The sequence below is a fragment of the Boleophthalmus pectinirostris genome, unplaced genomic scaffold, assembly GCF_026225935.1.
Source record: "Boleophthalmus pectinirostris isolate CB_2022bp ecotype Guang Dong unplaced genomic scaffold, ASM2622593v1 HiC_scaffold_20, whole genome shotgun sequence".
Taxonomy (NCBI): Eukaryota; Metazoa; Chordata; class Actinopteri; order Gobiiformes; family Gobiidae; genus Boleophthalmus; species Boleophthalmus pectinirostris.
In genome coordinates, this window is record NW_026571153.1 from 370,710 (window position 1) to 383,209 (window position 12,500).

The following is a 12,500-nucleotide window of genomic DNA, read 5'->3' on the forward strand; positions in this document are numbered from 1 at the left end:
AATACAAACACACTCTTTCAAAGATCAATAAACCGTACTTTCTAATGAAAAACATTTAACACAGGAAGTGTAAGAAAAACAAAAACAACAGACCAGTGAACACAGGACTAGTCTGATGCACCTGAATAAACCAAACCAAACACAACCAAAGCAATAAATAAAATGGATTATTAAGTCAAAATTGCCTTTAAAAGTGATTTTAGTTGTTGACTTAAATTGGAATATTGTGTCTGGTCTCTGTTCCTGCTGCTGTGGCCTCGGTGTTTTGGTTTTTTAAATGTTTGTATGAACTGAGACTCAGGATCCTGTTTCTCTGTGAGTCTCTGTTCTGTCTGGTGTCGTGTCTGTGTCTTGTGGGATTTCGGGTTCTCTCGGGGGCGGGGCTTGTTCTGTGGCTCGGGTTTGGGTTTATATCGTCTGTTGTGGTTCGAGACATTTCTCCTCATCGTTTGCACTCGCTGCATTTGACGCGCGTCTGTTGAGACGTGTCCCGCTCACCAGTGCTGATTCGGCATCGTGACTTGTTTTGTCGCTCGGAGATGAACCGTTTTGGTTCTGACGGCGGCGCTCGTGTCGCGGCTTCATGTTAAACCGCACAGACGGCGGCGCTTTCTGCACTCGGGCTACGCGCTCGTCCACTGTGTCGATAAACACGCCGCACGTTGGTCCAAGTGTCGTTACGATCAGAAAACTAGAGGAGTCAGAGAGCGACAGAAGCGAGGAAAACAAAGATGCAAATGGAATTTATCGCGGCCAAAAAAGTTATCGTAGGATTAATTGATTTATTGATTCTCGTTACAGGCCTAGTTACCGCCAATGTCACAGATTAAACTGATCTAACTCTGTGGGTGTTGATCCTTTCAGCCCGACGCTCTCGTGTACCATCTCTGGGAATATGTTTTATAAAACCTCACAGAACTTTACAACCATAAAAGACAAACAAAATCTGACAGTTGAGTCTTTTCGAGCAGATTCCCGACAATCGCCCAGTTCACATCAGAGCTTTAATGCCCATTAAAAATCATTTAATTTTGAATAAAAATGTATTCTGCTTTAAAAAGTCCATGTAAACACTTAAATCCTACAGATCATTTGGAATTAAATTTAAATCTGAATTACATGAAAGTTTATTCTGATTTTAAAGCGGAATTAATTTATTCATGTAAACGTTTATTCCTCGTTAAAAATAAGTGAGGTGGTTCAGCGCGCGTGTGTTGGATCACACTCCTGACGCGATGACGCTCTGTGACGTGGTGAAAAAAAGTTTGGATCATGTTTGTCCTCGTCCCTCTGTTTCCCGGTGTCTGCGTGATTGCCAAAGTTCCCGAGGTTTCCCGTTAAAACCTCGAGTCGTCCTCATCCCGAGTGTCACCAGGAACTCATCAAACAGCAACTTTACACAAACTCACCACGTCGGCCCAGAGCAGAAGATCTGAGTCCACAGATCAGCGGGAAAAACACGAGGACAATCACCACAGCTCAGTCCGTCCTCGGTCTTGTGTCGTTCCCAGGTCTGTTCCCGCCCAGACAAACTGAGGAACAGCGGAACATCCTCACACGGAACAAACCGAGATGACGAAAAGCCGGCAGCAGATGAAGTTTGTGTTTTCTTCCCAAAGACGTAAATCCGTTTGTGTCTCTGTCCAATCAGAACCTTCCCCAAAATAATAATTCTAAACTGTAGATGAGGAGAATCAAACTCAAACTCACAGAGGCCAAGAATAAAAACTGGGACTAAGTTGTGGGCCAGACTAAATATTAACTGTAAAATGTCCATAACCTCTGTGAGTTTCCAGACGAGGACAAATGTTCGAGTGAGTTTTGTTTGATATAAAAACTTTGAAACACTTGAGTCTTTGAGCTTTGATGATTTTTCGTTTATTTGTGTTTGTTTGGTGGTGTTGAGTTTTTCTGTTCTGTTCTTCTTCACAAACGTCCACCAGGTCCCGGGAAACTCGCTCTGGTCGTTTTTACGCTCGAGTCGTTCGTGTCGTGGTTAATGTGGCGCAGGTCGACCCGCAGAAGAATGTGGAGCAGAGGATTGTGGGTCAGACTGAAGCTCCAACCACAAGAACTAAAAATGAACCAGAGCAAAAATGAACCGGAGCATCAGAGCGATGACCCGGAAAACAAAACTGGACCAGAGCCAAGACCAGGACCAGGGACCAGAGCCAGGACCAGGACCAGGACCAGGACCAGAGCCAGGACAGACAGGACCTGACCAGGACCAGGACCAGACCAGGACCAAGCCAGGACAGAGCCAGACAAAGACTGCCAGGACCAGGACCAGCCAGGACCAGAGCCAGGACCTGAGCCAGGACCAGGACCAGGACCAGAGCCAGGGACCAGGACCAGCCAGGACCAGGACCAGACCAGGACCAGACCAGGACCAGAGCCAGACCAGGACCAGGACCAGACCAGAGCCAGACCAGGCCAGGAGCCAGGACCAGGACCAGCCAGGACCAGGACCAGACCAGAGCCAGGACCAGACCAGAGCCAGGACCAGGACCAGGACCAGGACCAGGACCAGAGCCAGGACCAGACCTGACCAGGACCAGGACCAGGACCAGAGCTACAACCAGGACCAGAGCCAGGACCAGGATCTGAGCCACGACCAGGACCTGAGCAAAGACCTGAGCCAGAGACGTGACCAGAGACTGGACCAGGACCAGAGCCAGGACTGTGATGAGAAAACAAAAACTAAAATCGATAGGACTAGGACTAAACCGGGACTAAACCGGGACTAAACCAGGTCTAAACCACGACTAAAACAGGACCAGGCAAAAACCAGGACTAGGAACCAGGACTAAAACAGGACTAAAACAGGACTAAAGTTGTAGGAAAACAAAAACCAGTCCTAGTTATAGGTTATTAGTCCTGGTTTAGTCCTGGTTTAGTCCTGGTTTAGTCCTACCTGGTTTAGTCCTGGTTTAGTTTCCTGGTTTAGTCCTGGTTTAGTCCTGGTTTAGTCCTGGTTTAGTCCTGGTTTAGTCCTGGTTTAGTCCTGGTTTAGTCCTGGTTTAGTCCTGGTTTAGTCCTGGTTTAGTTCTGGTTTAGTTCTGGTTTAGTCTGTGGATGAGTCAGCTGCTGCAGCTGGAAATAAACCGTGAGACGTTTAATGACTCCGGCTCAGTCCGGCTCCACAGCTCCACAGACCTGACGCGCCGATACCGATACCGATACCGCAGTCCGATCCAGGGACATGTGCGGTATCGGTTCCTTGATATCGGTTCGGTTTATTTCAGACAGAGCTGCTCAGTCGTGACTCACAGGTGAAAGAAAAAAGTTAAAGAACATCAGAGCAATTTATTCTGAATTTCCAAAACTCCAAACGCTCTGCTCCACCCGGTGATGTCATCAAGTGGTAGTGTCCGAGTGAACAGCTCCTTTTCCCTTTAGTTCAGTCGAGGTTTGTAAAGAAACTCCGGGACTGAAAAAAAAAATGCTCCAGGTGATTCTAGTGAAGGTGAAGTTTAAAAACACAGTGGAGCTCTTCCTGTACCACCACACGATGACATCACGAGGTGGAACGGAGTGTTATCAGTTTGAGAGAAGAACTAAAAAGCTTAAATGAGCAGAGAACAGTAGTGGTGATGTTCCTGTGGAGTGTTTTTGGGTTTTTTGTTGTTTTTTTGTTTTAGTTTTTTTGTTTTTCTCGGTGAGACTCGTTTCCTGTAGGAGACAGTGGAGAATCTGCGCGTCGGGGGGGGGTTCTGTATGGTTGTGCGTGGGGGTTTCTGTATTGTCGTCCTGTCACGGCTGTAACTCAGACTCCACTTTACTGCGGTTTGACTTGAATTCCACCAGCGGCCGTTTCCATGGAGACGGGACGGAGTTTGGGAAGAGGAAGACGAGAAACCGGAGAGACGCCAAAGAGAGACTCTCCTCCAGACTCTCCTCCAGACTCTTCTCCAGACTCTCCTCCAGACTCTTCTCCAGACTCTTCTCCAGACTCTCCTCCAGACTCCTCCAGACTCTCCTCCAGACTCTCCTCCAGACTCTCCTCCAGACTCTTCTCCAGACTCTTCTCCAGACTCTTCTCCAGACTCTCTCCAGACTCTCCTCCAGACTCTCTCTCTCCAGACTCTCTCCAGACTCTCTCCAGACTCTTCTCCAGACTCTTCTCCAGACTCTCCTCCAGACTCTCCTCCAGACTCTTCTCCAGACTCTCCAGACTCTCCTCCAGACTCTCTCCTCCAGACTCTTCTCCAGACTCTCCTCCAGACTCTCTCCAGACTCTTCTCCAGACTCTCCAGACTCTCCAGACTCTCCTCCAGACTCTCTCTCCAGACTCTCAGACTCTCCTCCAGACTCTCCTCCAGACTCTCCTCCAGACTCTTTCTCCAGACTCTCTCCAGACTCTCTCCAGACTCTCCTCCAGACTCTTCTCCAGACTCTCCTCCAGACTCTCCTCCAGACTCTCCTCCAGACTCTCCTCCAGACTCTCCTCCAGACTCTTCTCCAGACTCTTCTCCAGACTCTCTCAGACTCTCCTCCAGACTCTCCTCCAGACTCTTCTCCAGACTCTCCTCCAGACTCTCCTCCAGACTCTCCTCCAGACTCTTCTCCAGACTCTTCTCCAGACTCTCCTCCAGACTCTCCTCCAGACTCTCCTCCAGACTCTCCTCCAGACTCTCCTCCAGACTCTCTCCAGACTCTCCTCCAGACTCTCCTCCAGACTCTCCTCCAGACTCTTCTCCAGACTCTCCTCCAGACTCTCCTCCAGACTCTTCTCCTCAGATGTTCCTCCAAGTTCTGGTCGTTTCTTCTCTCTGACCCTCTGAAGTTCATTTGGACTGGTTCGCGTTTGAGGAAACTTTAATCTCTAATTTTCAAGACACAATTTTGTCGCTCTCCCCTCGTTTTCAGCTCCACCGATACGAGGGAGGTAACAATTAGAGCCCGACCGATATATCAGTTGACCGATATTATCGTCCGATATGGGCACCTGGTGGATATGTTTGCTGATATGGGCCGATATTTCCCGTGGGCATGTGATACGTCGTTAAAAATCTTAGACTCTCGACATTCTGTTCATTTAATCCAATTTACAGACAGATAAATGTCCAAATATGTGACTCCACATCAGTATTTATCTACGGAGTCATTTGTCTGTGTGTGTGTGTGTGTGTGTGTGTGTGTCGTACTGTCCCTGAACACACCACAGAGTCACGTGTGTTTGTTTACACCTGCAGACACAGATCCAAACACTGAGATTATTTTCTTTTTACGACAGTCGGTTTGAGTCTGGATTAAAAGGACATTTATTAGTTCAGACTTGTGATGTGGGAGGAGCCTGTGTGAGTCTGAGTGTTGAAATATGTCGACTTTGAAGCTGGTTTTGGTCATTTGTTATTGATTATCTGCTGTGTCTCCCGCACATAAACAGGCTGTTTTCTGTTGGTCTGTTGTAAAGTGTAACATTGTTCGTATATTTGTTACTGGACCTGCATTGATGTAAATGAGCTGTGAACAGACGTGTGAATTATGACATTTGCGCATATAATTAATTACCGCAGCGCGCAGGTATTTACAGCTAAAGGCTAATAGAGCTAGTTTATTTACTAGTTATGGGTCCGTCGCGAACGAAGCGGCTCTTAGAACCGACTCTTTGAAGGGAACGACGGGAGCCTTTTTTTCTCTTCACGCCGCGTGCAGACTCGTGGTTTGACAGCGGCAGTGGCTGAAAACAAAACTTTGAGAAATTTGCGTGTGCAAAGGATAAAAAAACAACAACAACAAAAAAACGAGCATATTTGGCTGTAGTTTAGCATTAAAATAAATAAGTCCTGGTTTAGTCCTTTTTCAGTCCTGGTTTAGACCTGGTTCAGTCCTGATTCAGTCCTGCTTTAGACCTGCTTTAGTCCTGCTTGCAACAAAACAATCTGAAGAGCCACTTGGGAGCCAAAAGAACCAGCAGCTTTTAGTGAGCCGAGCCAAAAGAGCCGGTTCTCTAAAAAGAACTGGAATAAACATCACTAGTGTCTAGAATGTGATGCAAAAATGCCATTAAACCAACCTACTGTCTGTAAATATGATGTAAAGAGGCAGAAGAACAATAAATGTTGCCTAAATAAACCCAATTTAAAATCCACCAGAGCCAAACCTAAGTTTTTTAAACAATTCAACATTTACAGTGAATTTTTACATCACTAAATATATCGGTGATTATATCGGCAGCTCCAACTCTCATTATATCGGTTTCATATCGGCCACAACAAAATCCATATCGGTCGGGATCTGGTAACAATAATCAAAATCTGGTGATATCGTATCGTGAAAGTTCTCACAAAAATATCGTGGAGCATCACAATATATCGAATCACAAGTGTCTTTGTTTAAATGAAGAGTTAAAAACACAGAGGAACTACATAGACCATGATCCTTTGCTCCGTTTCTGTGCAGACGACAAGAAGAAATAACAGTTCAAACACTTTTAACTCTGAGCTCTTTGGATTAAGTTTTGTCAAGACAATTTAAGAAGAAAAAGTAGAATATTAACAGTGTCGATAAATCGACAGAATATCACAATAAATATCGTATCGTGAGATGTACATCGTGAAAATATCGTACAGAGATTTGGATTTTGTTACGTCTCTAATCGTGAGCCTCCCCAACGTATCGTGAACTTTCCCATGATATCGCAAGAAAAATATCGTATCGTGAGGTTCATATCGTGATGATATCGTATCGCGACACTTGGATATCGTTACGGCTCTAATCGTTACAAACCTGTGTGAAGTCGCTCCATTAAACACAAACCCACACAAAAACTATGTCATATCGTTTGTGCTTCGTTTGTGTTGCTTTAGTTTTAGTTTGTGCTTCTTTAGTTTTGGAGATTTTAATGATTCTTTTATAAGTCAAACTGCAGCTCTTCTAAATGTGCGACTCCATGGAGGCTCGACTCTTTAATATTCACCAGGAAGTCGTCCGTGATTGGCGCTTTATAGTTAGAGCGACCACCACGACAACAACTGTAAAACTCCAGTGGTCACAGCGCGGTCCTCACACTCGCCTTTCACCCTCACGAACATCTGAAGCTTGAGTAAAACTTCACACTGGATCTGTTCATGCTGCACTTTACTTTTTGAAAAGTTTTGTTTACTGTTTTATTTTTATAATATTTCAAACATTTGTTTCTTATTTGAGAATATTTTATTTCACTTCTTAGTTTTACCAAGCAGCACTTTGACTTTATTTGATTTTCCCGTTTGTAGAATGTTTAAACTAATTGTTGGTTTAATAAAAACACAAACAAAAAAATAAGAAAATGTTTTTGGATTTTGTTCCCAAACTGAACCGAACATGAACTGAACCGTGACGTCAAAACCGAGGAACGAACAGAACTGTGACAGCCCTATTATTATTATTTTATTTTACTCTCCATCTAATTGTATTTCTCCATTTTTTATTTTATTTGAACCTTCAGGAGTTTTATGTTTAAACTGTTGTTTATTTGGAGTTTCTGTTGTTTTTAATTATTGTATTTTTCCTGTTGCGGCTGAAGTTTTTTGTGCTGCATTTCAAATGTTTTTAAAGTGTTGTACAAATAAAAATTTGTTTGATTTTAATAAAAAGTTCAAAGTTCACATTTTTAAACACGTCCAGAAGAAGTGACAAAGACTGAAATCTGAGCGGACAAAGTAAAACCAGCACAGACTGAGGTGACGCTGTTTGGATCCAGCAGAACTGATGTGGGACCCGTAAAAATCATGTTCCCCACAGTCGCCTCACACAGATTTTAAATTTGACAAACAGATTAATACTTTTTTAAATCAAGTTTTTAATCAAGTTTTTGCGGCTTTTATCTAAAGTCAAAACCTTTTATATCTTTTAAACTTTTTGAACAAGTCGTGCTTTTATTTAATCCCCACAGTGGTCCACGGATTTGTTTTGTTTTGTTGTTTTGATTTGTAATATTTTATTTTATTGTTTTTTTTTTTTTTATATTTTATTGTTTTTTATTTTGTTATATTTTATTTTCATTGTTTTTTATTTTATTTTTATAGATTTTTATTTGTTTTATTTTATTTTTATTGGTTTTTATTTTATTTTATTGGTTTTTATTTTATTTTATTTTTTTTATTTTTATTTTATTTTTTGGTTTTTATTTTTTTTTATTGTTTTTTATTTTATTTTATTGGTTTTTATTTTATTTTATTGGTTTTTTATTTTATTTTATTTTATTTTAATTGTTTTTTATTTAATTAGTTTTGTTTTTTTTGTTTTTTTTTGGATGAGTGTGATTAAATGTGAGCGTTTATTTGATCATTTTATTGTTGTTTTTATGATGTATTTGTGCAGCACTTTGGAAACTGTGAAATGTGCTGCAGAAATAAATTGAATAAAACCAGATCCACGTTTCAGTTCTGGTTTAATTGGATCTCGGTTAATTGAGCAGGAAATGTTCTTTCATCTCAAACTCGTCCGGAGACTCGGGTTTAAAACACCGGGAGCTGATTAAACTTTACTGTGGGTTTTTTTTTTTTTTTCTGGTTGTCATGACGATGGTGAGGTGGGGGGGGGGGGGGGGGGGTGGGGGGGGGGGTGTTGCAAAACAAACGTGGCAGGTGCGGTCCTGACGACAGTGTCCTTTCTCTAAATGTCAGAGCTGCTCCGGGTCTAGAACCAACTGGAACTGGACCAGAACAAGAATAAAAACACAGAGACTAGAACAAACACATGGACCTGGAATAGACCTGGTTTAGTCCTGGTTTAGTCCTGGTTTAGACTGGTTTTAGTCCTGGTTTAGTCCTGGTTTAGACCTGGTTTAGTTCTGGTTTACTGGTTTCCTGGTTTAGTCCTGGTTTAGTCCTGGTTTAGTCCTGGTTTAGTCCTGGTTTTAGTCCTGGTTTAGTCCTGGTTTAGTCCTGGTTTAGACCTGGTTTAGACCTGGTTTTAGTCCTGTTTAGTTTTTAGTTCTGGTTTAGTCCTGGTTTAGTCCTGGTTTAGTCCTGGTTTAGTCCTGGTTTAGACCTGGTTTAGACCTGGTTTAGTCTGGTTTAGTTCTGGTTTAGTCCTGGTTTAGTCCTGGTTTAGACCTGGTTTAGTTCTGGTTTAGTTCTGGTTTAGACCTGGTTTAGTCCTGGTTTACCTGGTTTAGTCCTGGTTTAGTCCTGGTTTAGTCCTGGTTTAGTCCTGGTTTAGTCCTGGTTTAGACCTGGTTTAGTCCTGGTTTAGACCTGGTTTAGTTCTGGTTTAGTCCTGGTTTAGTCCTGGTTTAGTCCTGGTTTAGTCCTGGTTTAGTCCTGTTTAGACCTGGTTTACTGGTTTAGTCCTGGTTTAGTTTAGACCTGGTTTAGTCCGTTTAGTCCTGTTTTAGTCCTGGTTTAGTCTGGTTTAGTCCTGGTTTAGTCCTGGTTTAGTCCTGTTTAGGTTTTAGTCCTGGTTTAGGCCTGGTTTAGTCCTGGTTTAGTCCTGGTTTAGTTTAGTCCTGGTTTTAGTCCTGGTTTAGTCCTGGTTTTAGTCCTGGTTTAGTCCTGGTTTTAGTCCTGGTTTAGAACCTGGTTTAGTCCTGGTTTAGACCTGGTTTAGTCCTGGTTTAGTCCTGGTTTAGTCCTTAGTTTGTCCTGGTTTAGTCCTGGTTTAGTCCTGGTTTAGTCCTGGTTTAGTCCTGGTTTAGTCCTGGTTTAGTCCTGGTTTTAGTCCTGGTTTTAGTCCTGGTTTAGTCCTGGTTTAGTCCTGGTTTTAGTCCTGGTTTAGTCCTGGTTTAGACCTGGTTTAGTCCTGGTTTTAGTCCTGGTTTTAGTCCTGGTTTAGTCCTGGTTTAGTCCTGGTTTAGTCCTGGTTTTAGTCCTGGTTTAGTCCTGGTTTAGACCTGGTTTAGTCCTGGTTTAGTCCTGGTTTAGTCCTGGTTTAGTCCTGGTTTAGACCTGGTTTAGTCCTGGTTTAGTCCTGGTTTAGTCCTGGTTTAGTCCTGGTTTTAGTCCTGGTTTAGTCCTGTTTAGTCCTGGTTTAGTCCTGGTTTAGTCCTGGTTTAGACCTGGTTTAGTCCTGGTTTAGTCCTGGTTTAGTCCTGGTTTAGTCCTGGTTTAGTCCTGGTTTAGTCCGTGATTCGCCCTAAAGTTTCACAAAGTTTATTTTGGGATATTTTTATATAAATAAGTTTATTTATTTAATGTTATAAATCTAGAGTTTGTAGAAAAGCTGCACATACAGAGTTTATTTTGGTACATTTATGTTTTTCTGTCTTATTTCAGTTTATTTTAAAGTTTATTTGATTCATTTTTTATTTTATTATATGGTACAAAAATATTTATTTTCAATTTGAAAGTTTTGCATAAATGATCAATAACAACGTGTTTTCATTTTTGAGAGAGAAACGTTGAATAAAAGCATCGTGTCAGTAAAAATCAATCGTTTGAATAATCGTGATTTCAACATTGACTAAAATAATCGTGATCATGATTTTGTCCAAACGGAGCAGATCTGGAGGAGGTGAAGTTGAGTCGTGAGTTTCTGAGCGAAAACCACGAAACTTTCAGGATTTAACTCAAAACTCGGACAAACCTGATCATCAAACACAAGCAGCGTCTGAGCTGAAAACCAGAGTCTGACACCGAGTCTCTTTGGGCTCCAGGTTCAAATATTTATCTCACTCAATGAAATGAAAATCAGTTTGTAGATTTTCTTTAATTTTCTGGATTTTCTTTTTGGAATTCGATTTTTCAATGTTAAAATAAACCATTAAAATTACAGACAGTTCAAAATCTGCGACGGATCAAACACTGATTCCCTCCAGAGACGGCGCCACCATCAGGCAACAGTGGGCGGTCGTTTGGGGCCCTTGAACCCGGAGGGGCCCCAACCAACTGCCCCCGGAGCCACGAACGACCGAGACTCCGAGAAATGAGCTTTTCTCTCTGTAAATGTCAAAATATATGTCTTCTATACATTAACACACCGTCCATGGCATTTAACAGTAAAGGTTGCGCTTTTATTTTGGTGACTTCCTGTGTGAGCGGAAGTGAAGGAAAAAACTTTAGCTCGTTATAAAAGAAAAGACGCGAAGTAAACACGGCAACGTTAATGGTGAAAAACAAAACAACGGTGAAAAGTTTTATAAAACAAACTAAAGATCTCAACAGTCGGTTTGTTTGACTTGTGAAAGTTTATTTGCGCTTCTTGTTGTTTGTATCAAATTAATGTTAAATATGGACAACGGTTAAACTACGTAATGAGCTCGTGATGCTGTGATCTTATGTTATTTTGTTCTTGTGCAGCTCTTCCGTTGGTTCTACGACACGACAAGGAAAGATTAAAAAGTCGTTTAACCATCGGTTCTGGCCTCAGTTCGACTGGATGTTTCACTCTCAATATGACAGAAAATGAGACAAAACAACATCAAAATAGAATCTGACTGTCAAATTTATTTTAAATGTTAAAGCAAAACTGTCCACGTCACGTTAGAATGAACCAGTCCACTTGATTTGAACAGAATCAAAATCAAAATCATGTAATGAATGTCAACAAAATGTAAAAAATAAAACTACTTTCAGCTCTGGTTTTCTAGAAGACGACTGAACTAATAAAACAAGTTTCCAATCCAATGTACCGTATTTTTTGGGCTATTAGAGGCGCTATTAAACCTCTAACCCAGGCATGTCCAAACTATGGTCCGTGGGCCAATTGCGGCCCTCAGACACATGTTTCTTGGCCCTCAGGTTTCCAGGTGAATTGGCCCAAATGACCTTACATCAATTAAAAATGAGCTTTTTTGCTGCAAGTTTTTTGAAAATCTACCTTGATAAAAGTAATATTTAATATTTAGTTTGTGGTTTTCAGGATCTCAGCGTGAATAAAGACTGAGGTTCATTTTAACGTGTTAAACCTGCACAGATTTGAATGATTCACTGTACTGAGCCTCAGTCTACGGCCTTGATCAGCCTCTGTTTCATCTGTGTTTAGAGATCTGGACCTTGATGAAAAAATTCTGGATCTAACCGCATCAAAAAACAATTGTGCACCACAATCCAGAGCGCCCCATACAGTGACCGCACAGAGAAACACACAAACACACACTCATCTCTCCACACTGACGAGGAACGGAACGAAAAAGCGATGAGTCCAACGCCGCTTCTAGACACGACTGAACAACTGAGTCACTGTGAACACGGCGACAATCCAGCGACAGACACTACTCCCTACATGAACGATTTAAAATGTAAAAAATGACCGATAACGATGGACAAAACTGAAATTCCGTTGACCAAGATTAGAATTTCTGTCAAGACGAACGGAGAACTGTGCTTAAAGACGGGATATTTTTGGAGCTTTTCTCTCATGTTTTAACGTTCCATCGTCTAAAAAAAAAACATGTCTGAAGAGGATTTAGAGACATCCACGCGTGTTTGAGTAATCTAGCGATCTCTCTGTATGAGATTTCTCCATAAATACAACAGTAAACACGAATATTCTCCATGAATAATACAAAAACGTGACAGAAAACCGCAGTAGTTTCGTTAGAGGACGCGTGGGGATTGTGTTGTGATGGCGCT

The 12,500-nt window shown here is 42.0% G+C and overlaps 1 protein-coding gene across 4 annotated transcripts in view; it reads right to left on the minus strand.

The window, feature by feature from the left end:
• The window catches only part of LOC110168736 (FH2 domain-containing protein 1-like), a 56,707-nt gene that overhangs the window by 37,782 nt on the left and 6,425 nt on the right, over nucleotides 1–12,500 (minus strand). The window lies entirely within an intron of this gene.